The 10,196-nt window shown below is 45.1% G+C and overlaps 1 pseudogene; it reads left to right on the plus strand.

Moving 5' to 3' along the window:
- Positions 1–9,247: 9,247 nt before the first annotated feature.
- LOC105481461 (high mobility group protein B3 pseudogene) lies at positions 9,248–9,892 on the plus strand (annotated as a pseudogene).
- Positions 9,893–10,196: the final 304 nt, after the last annotated feature.

A 10,196-nucleotide genomic window follows, 5' to 3' on the forward strand; every position in this document is an offset into this window, starting at 1 on the left:
GAAGTTTTGCTCTTGTTGCCCAGGCTGGAGTGCAGTGGTGCAATCTCGGCTCACTGCAACCTCCGCCTCCCGGGTTCAAGTGATTCTCCTGCCTTAGCCTCCTGAGTAGCTGGGATTATAGGTATGTGCCACCATGCCCAGCTATTTTTTTGTATTTTTAGTAGAGACGGTGTTTCATCATGTTGGGCTGGTCTCGAACTCCTGACCTCAGGTGATCCACCCACCTTGGCCTCCCAAAGTGCAGGGATTACAGGCATGAGCCACGGCACCTGGCCTTTTGTGTGTGTGTGTGTGTTTTTAGTAGAGATGGGGTTTTGCCATGTTGGCCAGGTTGGTCTCGAACTCCTGGCCTCAAGTGATCCCACCTCAGCCTCCCAAGGTGCTGGGATTATGGGCGTGAGTCACTGTGCCTGGCCCTGTATGGCCTTCTTAAAAAGACAAAACTAGAGTGTTAGAGAGAAGGTCAGTAAGTTGCTAGGATGTAGTAGTTGGGGGAGGGTGTGACTATAAAGGGATTATGAAAGGGAATCTTTTGGGGGAGGTAATAGAAACTTGTGTAATCTGATTGTTAAAATTCATAGAACTATATGTCCTCTTCTCTCCCCCTCCCAAAAAACTCGGTGCCTATCCTAGCTTCTCTTGCCACTAAGGTGTAGACCTATGACTTAGGTTCTACCAATCAGATGCAAGTGTGCTAGGCTTTGATTTGAAACTAAGTTAAATATGGACAGAGGCAGGCCACAGGGGCATCCACTTTCTTGGTGTGCAGCAGCAGAGTCAGATTCTGGGAGCAAGGCTCATAGCAGCAGCTTCCTGTGGTAGTAGCAGATGAAGCATGGTTGTGAGCTGTCCCTGGCAACTCCACCAGAGTTGGCCTAGAAAGTCCATCCTCCAGTTTGTTCCATTAGTTGTTCCACAGATTGTGTATCATAGCTAATACCCTGTAATAAGTGTCTGCTAATTTAAACTAGTTAAGAGTGGATTCTGTTGTCTGAAAGCAAGAACGCTAATGAACATATTTATGTATGACTAATGGTACTGCTCAATTCCCAGCCCGTGTTTCTCATGGCCTGTTTCTCAGACTTACCATTTAACCATGAGAATCAGTTATTAAGCACGACAAGCAACCATTGCCAGAGGGAAACATCTGTGTGTCATTTAAAATGGATAGAGAAGGAGTAGTGAGTCCTTAAATGGCTTAGTACTCCAGAACAATTCTCTGGCACTTGAAGTGGTAAAATACTGATTCCAAGTAGACTGGTAGACTGATTGCAATAAAGGCCACAGCAGTTCCTCCCATCCCTGGATGCTCAGTCCTTTGCACTGTGACTTTGCCACTCCTTCCTTCAAGAGATAGAGTTTGTTTCTCCACCCCCATGAATCTGGGCTGGACTGTAACTTGCTTCAACCTATAGAATGTGGTAGAAGAAACATTTTTGGAGTTCTGAGACTATTCAAGAAGGTTTCGAAGCTTTCACTGTCATTCTCTTTAAACCCATACGGAGAAGGCTGAAAGCCTAATTTTTTCTGGAAGCACGAAACATATAGAGGCCTGTGAACCATACCACAACCAGAACTACTGAGCAGTAGGTGAGGCCAGGCAGGTCCCGTACCTCCCCATCCTACAGCCCACCTGCAAAGCTTGCCTGGTAAACACTGAGTTACCATCTGGATCTGACACACAAGATCAATTGCTCTAGGCCCTGGCTCCCTAGGGCACTGCATTGCTGGCAGCTGGTCAGGGACTGTTTTCCAGGAGGCAGAGAAAAGCTACTGAACCCCACGTTCAAACAAACAGTCTACAAGCCACCCTCAGGGAAGCAGGATACAGAGGTGGGTCTGTGCCCTCTCCAACACACATCTTCCAAGCTGCCCATTGCCATTTTCTGAATTCTGGTTCCTTGTCAAACTCTCTTGTGTGTTCACACTCACCATAACTCCATTATATAAGAGCATTAGCAAGTAGACCGGGCCGAGAGGCAGGTAAGGGTACCCAAGGTGGTTTGCCTAGGCTCTGCCCTTCCTGAACCACACCTTGGACCTCACATCCCATGAGAGGCAGCTCTATTCATCTTGGCCCACGAGACCCCATCTGCTGTGTCTTGTGGGCTGGTGTTGGTGTCATATCCCACTGAAGCCTCGTGGTCTACCGGCAATAGTAATAAGTATACGGATCTTCTAGAAACTACTGTGTCATTCAAATAGCATAAAGAAGGCATGTTCCACAAAGAAAGAGGTGAGGAAAAATAAATGCACTTGATGCATTAATGCGGGGGGATTGAGGTCATTTTTTCTCTCATGCATTTTCCTTGTTGTTGCTATGAGGTTGTTATGCAGCAATTTAAAAAAAAATTAGGTGTGAAAAGCACCTCAGTCAACAATTCCAGACCCAATGCAAGTCTACAAATGACAGATGCAATCCTAAACGTAATTAATGTTGCAAGCTCTGTCTAGAAGGTGTAATTAACTCTCCAGAACTCACTTTATCTCTCAACTACTTAGGTATTCAAGGAAGAGCAGGGACAGGACTTTTGACAGAGGTATTTTGGAGGCTGTAGGCCTTCCTCAACAAATTTCCCACAATAAGAATACACATTGCATTTTAAATCCCCTATTTTGAGGCTTGGAGCTTCCCACCTATGGGTTCGTGTAAGGATGGAAGGGGGTTTCAGGGCTTCTGCTTAGGGACTTGGGGTGATCATTTCTGTCTAATCCCATCAGGAACAATTACTTACCTTGGTGTATGCTCTGTGTGTGTGTGTGTGTGTGTGTGTGTGTGTGTGTGTGTGTGTAAGAGAGAGAGAGACAGAGAGAGAGAAGAAAAAGAAAGAAAGAAAGAAAGAGAAGAAAGAAAGAAAGAAAAAGAAAGAAAGAAAGAAAGAAAGAAAGAAAGAAAGAAAGAAAGAAAGAAAGAAAGAAAGAAAGAAAAGAGAAAAAAGAAAGAAAAGAAAAGAAAACAAAAGAATCCATACTGGGTCTGCTCTACTGGTATCTGCTTTTGTGTGGTGAGATAAGGAACAGATCTCCTACTAGTACAAGGCCACCTCAGCATTTCAGAGTTGCCACCCCAGAAAGAATGGTGTAGGAGTGCCCTTTACTAAATGTAAAACATCATCTTTATGGCAGCAAACTTCCTGTCAGCCTCCCTTTACCCGCGCCTCTATTTCTCCCTATTTCACAAAAGAAGAAACATGGTAGCTGATGAGCATAAAGGATAGAATTGTTGAAATTATCAGAAGCCAATGAGCATGTCGCTTACTATCTGTGGTACACTACCCTGTTTCTTTCCTCTATGACGCTTCTTCCAATCCATAACTACTTGTGTATCAGTTTACTTTGTTTCTGGCATGCCCTCATCTTTCTAGAATGTGAGATTAAAGATAGCAAGAACAATATCTGCATTACTACCTCCCGGATTCCCAGGAATTAGCACAGTGCATGACAAATAATCCATGCTCAATAAATATTTCTTTTACATTTGATTTTTGAAGAGGTACAATTAAAAACAACCACAATGCAATATGTTACCTGTCAAATTGGCAAAAATTTCAAAAGATATGAGCAGTGTTGCCAATGAGAGAGTCATAGCAGCATTCTCTCAGGATGCTAGCGAGACTGTAGTTGTCACCCCCTTTCTGGAAAATAACTTGGCAATACATGTCCCAAACCTAAAAGGATTACATTGCCTTTGAGCCAGCAATTCCTCTTTTAGTTATTGAGAAGCTAAGCCAAGGAGTTCATCAATGATGTACAAAAAAATTTAATCATGATAAATTATATTGTCCATGTTTTTTATAATAATTAAACATTAGAAAGATAATGTCACAGTCAGGCACTGTGGCTCATGCCTGTAATCCCAGCACTTTGGGAGTCCGAGGTGGGCGGATCACGAGGTCAGGAGTTGGAGACCAGCCTGACCAACATGGTGAGCTCTCAGCTCCATTAAAAATACAAAAATGAGCCGGGCGTGATGGTGGGCACCTGTAATCCCAGCGACTCAGGAGGCTGAGGCAGGAGAATCGCTTGAACCCGGGAGGCGAATGTTGCAGTGAGCTGAGATTGTGCCATTGCACTCCAGCCTGGATGACAGAGTGAGACTCTGTCTCAAAAAATAATAATAAAATAAAAGGAAAGAAAGAGGCCGGGCATGGTGGCTCACGCCTGTAATCCCAACGCTTTGGGAGGCCGAGGTGGGCAGATCACGAGGTCAGGAGATCAAGACCATCCTGGCTAACACAGTGAAACCCCATCTCTACTAAAAAAAAAAAAAAAAAAAAAAAAATAGCTGCACGTGGTGGCGAGTGCCTGTAGTCCCAGCTACTTGGGAGGCTGAGGGAGGCTGAGGCAGGAGAATGGCGTGAACCCGGGAGGTGGAGCTTGTAGTGAGCCAAGATTGCGCCACTGCACTCCAACCTGGGGTGACAGAGTGAGACAGAAAGAAAGAGAGAGAGAGAGAAAGGAAAGAGAGAGAGAGAAAGGAGAGAGAGAAAGAAGAAAGAGAGAGAGAAAGAAAGAAAGAGAAAGAGAGAAAGAAAGAAAGAAAGAAAGAAGAAAGAAAGAAAGAAAATGCCACAGAAGAATATTTAATACCTTGGAAAGGTTTTATTACAAAGTAGACAAGTACTACACTTAGTTAAAAAGCCAAAAAGCCAAGAAGAGATCAAAGTAGACAAGTAAACAAGATTTTATTATAAAGTAGAAACCAGATAATACATACAGAAATACCACATTAAATTTTGTTTTATTTACATTTAGGTGGAGGGGGAAAATAATGTAAACAAAATGCCATAAAGTCCTGAGTGTTTATCTGAGGTATGGGATGTCAGGTGATTTTTATCTTCTTTTATTAGTTTATCTCTATTTCTCTATTTTCCTTGCATTCCACACTTTTTTTTTTTTTTTTTTTAAAGACAGAGTCTTGCTCTGTGGCCAGGCGGGAGTGCAGTGGCACCATCTCGACTCACTGCAACCTCCACCTCTGGGGTTCAAGCGATTCTCCTACCTCAGCCTCCTGAGTGGCTGAGACTACAGGTGCATGCCACCACACCCAGCTAGTGTTGTTGTTGTCGTTGTTTTGAGATGGAGTTTCACTCTTGTTGCCCAGGCTGGAGTGCAATGGCGCAATCTCGGCTCACCACAACCTCCGCCTCCCAGGTTCAAGCGATTCTCCTGACTCAGCCACCCAAGTAGCTGGAATTACAGGCATCTACCACCACGCCCAGCTAATTTTGTATTTTTAGTAGAGATGGCGTTTCTCCATGTTGGTCAGGCTGGTTTCGAACTCCCAATCTCAGGTGATCCGCCGGCCTCGGTCTCCCAAAGTGCTGGGATTACAGTCGTGAGCCACCTTGCCCAGCTAGTTTTTGTATTTTTAGTAGAGACAGGGTTTCACCATGTTAGCCAGGCTGTTCTTGATCTCTTGACCTTGTGACCTGCCCACCTCCGCCTCCCAAAGTGCTGGGATTACAGGCGTAAGCCACCACGCCCGGCCCACACTTTTGTAGTAAGAAAGAAGCAATTCGGGCCGGCCTCCGTGACTGATGCCTGTTATCCCAGCACTTCGGGAGGTCCAGGCATGAGGACTGCTTCAGCCCGGGAGTTCCAGACCAGCCTAGGCAACATAGTGAGACTGCGTCTCTACAAAAAATACAAAAAATAGCCGGGTGCGGTGACAGTCACCTCTAATCCCAGCTACTTGGGAGGCTAAAGCAGGAGAATCGCTTGAACCCGGTAGGCGGAGGTTGCAGTGAGCCGAGATCGTGCCACTGCTCTCCAGCCTGGACGACAGAGGGAGACGCTGTCTCAAAAAAAAAAAAAAAAAAAAAAAAAGCAGCAGCAGCAATTTAAATTTACCAAACTAAAGCAGCTTTGCCCCCTAGTGGCTTGTTCATTAAACTGCGTTTAGTCTGAGAAAAGAATGTCATCCACTGAGATTGCAGAGCAGATACCACTGCAGGCTTTTGTCCCAAAGCAGAACTTTCTGGAAGATGTACTTGTCCTTTGGTATGATAAGTGGTTATATCCTAGAGGAGCAGCCTCGGGCTGTCCCTGCCTGAGGATGCCTGGATAGTTAGGTTTGACAAAGGGGAGAAAGATGAGATTGGAATGGGGGGAACTCACTGTCACAGGAGCACCCTCCGGTGACTCAGGGTTTAATGGCCTGGCAGGGACACATGGTGCCAGTACTAATATGCTGCTAGGATTGCTCCTTGAAGCTAGGGAATGGGGGAGTGGGGAGGACAATGTTCTATAATAAATGAAGTGGGCATATCAGAACTGACACTGGAGAAGGCGTCATAAAGCTCAAAATATAAGGTATGTGGAAATGTGAGAATGGAGTTTGATATGGTTTGGATCTGTGTCCCTGCCCAAATCTCATGATGAATTATAATCCCCAATGTTGGAGGTGGGCCAGATGGAAGGTGATTGCATCATGGTGGTGGATTTCTCATGAATGCTTTAGCACCATCCCCCTTGATACTGTTCCCGTGATAGTGAGTGAATTCTTGCAAGATCTGGTTGTTTAAAAGCGTGTGGCACCTGCCACCCCGCTCTCTCTCTTGCTCCTGCCCTGAGCATGTGATGTGCCTGCTCCCAGTTTGCCTTCCACCATGATTGTAAGCTTCCTGAAGCCTCCCCAGAGGTCAAGTAGATGCTGCCATGCTTCCTGTACAGCCTACAGAACCATGAACCAATTAAACCTCTTTTCTTTGTAAATTACTCAGTCTCAGGTATCTCTTTATAGCAACGCGAGAATGACCTAATACAAAGTTACAACGCGGGACCAGATCCGTTAGACCATGGATCCAAACCATATCAAGCTACCTCCTGACCATGTTCCCTGGGAAGGCTAAGAAGACATTCCTTCACCAGGGGTGCAATGGTAAGCAGACACAACAGCTTTTTTGAGATCAATAGCGGTTGTCTTCTGCAGACCAGAGAGACAGTTAAGAGATGCTGTGGTGCAACTGGGTCTCCCAGTATCAATGCAGATTATAGGATTCCAGAATACAGAAGCCAAATGATGATATTTAACTGACTTAGGTAAGACTGAAGTAATCACCATACTGGGCTGCCATGGAATGGGCTGAGTTGTTTCCTCCCGAAATTCCTATGTTGAAGTCCTAACCCCCAGGACCTCCGGATATGACTGTATTGGGGATACGGTCTTTAAAGAGGTAATCAAGTTAAGATTGCTAAGAGACAATCTTAGTATTGCTTTGATAGCACCTGTGAAATTGGACTGGATTAAAGAATGGTGTTGCTACTAGTTTTTAAATCTTCATGAATGAATGCTGAATGTTGCTATTCATTATGTGAATGTTCTTAAGAAAGGAATTTTAGCATTAGTGGAATTCCTGTAGGTACTTTAGTAAGTCATAACCCCTGCAGATACTTAGCAAGAAGCTTAGGGCAGAGATTTGTTTGCCCTTTGCTAGAGCTACAGTAAACATCTGTATAAGATTATTGTTTTCTTTTTTTTTTTTTTTTGAGATGGAGTCTTGCTCAGTTGCCCAGGCTGGAGTGCAGTGGTGCAATCTCGGCTCACTTCAACCTTCGCCTCCCAGGTTCAAGCGATTCTTCTGCCTCAGCCTCCTGAGTAGCTGGGACTACAGGCATGCACCACCACTCCTGGCTAATTTTTGTATTTTTAGTAGAGACAGGGTTTCACCATATTGGCCAGGCTGGTCTCGAACTCTTGACCTCGTGATCCACCTGCCTCAGCCTCCCAAAGTGCTGGGATTACAGGCATGAGCTACGGCACCCGGCCAAGATTATTGTTTTCTATTGTAGAAGAAGAGGTTTCTGTTCTGCACATATGGGCTGATGGACCTTGAATAAATCACCTAAGCATTCTGAATCTCTAAAAGTGTCAGTATGAGGAGTCTGTGAGTTAATCCAGGTAAAGTGTGGTGACTGGCAGAGTAAATGTATAATAAATGGAAGCTGTTAAAGTCTTTTTGATAAGGTAATCTATTGCTATTATTAATGATGGCTGAAGAGCAATTTCATACCCTTAAAACCACTAGCTCAGGAAACTGGTGCTCTGAAATGGGGAAATAGAAGATAAATTCTAGCCACACATATTTGTTGAGATTCTAACTCATGCTTAAGTTTTGAGGGAACAAAGAGAGAAAATGTGACCCATGCTCTCCAGGGACTCATAAATCTAGTTGTGGGGAGAATAGATGTATAGACAAAGAAAGAGGAAAGTTAACCCTAATTTATGCTACAGGTAATAATAAATTTACTCTGTGCACGAATGTCCAGGAGAGTTTTCACAGAGAAAGATGACCTCGGCTTTGAAATATGGGTAGGATTTGGACCGGCAGGGAGCAGTAGGAAGAGCTTCTCAGGGAGAGGAAACGGCTAAGCAGAGATCCAGTGGCTGGAATATAATTGGGTGAAGTGGTCTGACTGAAACAGAGGGTTTGTTTCAGGGGCAGACAGTAGGAGATAAGTATGGAGAGGCAGGTTTGAGAAGAACGTGAATCCCAGATAAAGAGTTGTGGACTATACTCTATAGGTATAGGTCCTTAAGGTAAAGGTGTGTGTGTGTGTGTGTGTGCACGTGTGGTGTGATAGGATCCTCTTCAATTTAAAGCTATGTACATAATAGGGAAGGGGATCAAGGGTGCTAAACAATCACCTTCTCTATGGAATCTGAGCCAATAAAGAAATATATACAGGAGGGCCAGGTGTGGAGGCTCACGCCTGTAATCCCAGAACTTTGGGAGGCAGAGGTGGCCGGATCACGAGGTCAGGAGTTCGAAACCAGGCTGGCCAACATGGTGAAACCCTGTCTTTACTAAAATACAAAAGTTAACCTGGCATGGTGGCACACTCCTGTAGTCCCAGCTACTCAGAAGGCTGAGGCAGGAGAATTGCTTGAACTCGGGAGGCAGAGGTTGCAGTAGGCTGAGATCGTGCCACTGGCCTGGGAGACAAGAGTGAGACTCTGGGAAAAGAAAAAGAAAGAAAGGAAGGAAGAAAGGAAAGAAAGGAAAGGAAATGAAAAGAAAGGAAAGGAAAGGAAGGAAGGAAGGAAGGAAAGAAGGAGGGAAGGAAGGAGGGAAGGAGGGAGGGAGGGAAGGAAGGAAGGAAGGAAGGAGGGAGGGAGGGAGGGAAGGAAGGAAGGAAGGAGGGAAGGAAGGAAGGAAGGAGGTGGCGGCTCTCCTGGAGGCAGCTAGCATGAGGCTGGGGAGCGCTGAGCTGCGTGTCATGCCCTGCACTGCCCAGACTAGTGAGCAATACAGTTAGGATGGCTAAAGGCGACCCCAAGAAACTAAAGGGCAAGGTGTCTGCTTATGCCTTCTTTGTGCAGATATGCAGAGAAGAACATAAGAAGAAATACCCAGAGGTCCCTGTCAATTTTGCAGAATTTTCCAAAAAGTGCTCCAGGAGGTGGAAGACGATGTCCAGGAAAGAGAAGTCTAAATTTGATGAACTGGCAAAGACAGATAAAGTACACTATGATCAGGAAATGAAGGATTATGGACCAGCTAAGGGAGGCAAGAAGAAGAAGGATTCTAATACCTTCAAAAGGCCACCATCTGGATTCTTCCTGTTCTGTTCAGAATTCCACCCCAAGATAAAATCCACAAACCCTGGCATCTCTATTGGAGACGTGACAAAAAAGCTGGGTGAGATGTAGAATAACTTAAATGACAGTGAAAAGCAGCCTTACATCATTAAGGCGGCCAAACTGAAAGAGGAGTATGAGAAGGATGTGGCTGAGTATAAGTCGAAAGGAAAGTTTAATGGCTCAAAGAGTCCTGCTGAAGTTGCTCAGATAAAGGTGGAAGAGGAAGATGAAGAAGACGAGGAGGAAGAAGAGGAGGAGGAGGACAAGGAAGATGAATTTAAAAACTGTTTATCTGTCTCCTTGTGAATACCTTAGAGTAGGGGAGTGCCGTAATTTTTTGTTTTTGTTTTTGTTTATTTTTGAGACAGAGTCTCGCTCTTTCGCCCAAGCTGGAATGCAATGGCGCAATCTCGGCTCACTGCAGCCTCTGCCTCCCAGGTTCAAGCAATTCTCCTTCCTCAGCCTCACGAGTAGCTGGGGATTACGAGCATGCGCCACCATGCCTGGCTAATTTTTGTATTTTTAGTAGAGATGGGGTTTCACCACATCAGCCAGGCTGGTCTTGAACTCCTGACCTCAGGTGATCTGCCCGCCTCAGCCTCTCAAAGTG

This window comes from Macaca nemestrina, chromosome X (assembly GCF_043159975.1).
Source record: "Macaca nemestrina isolate mMacNem1 chromosome X, mMacNem.hap1, whole genome shotgun sequence".
Taxonomy (NCBI): domain Eukaryota; kingdom Metazoa; phylum Chordata; class Mammalia; order Primates; family Cercopithecidae; genus Macaca; species Macaca nemestrina.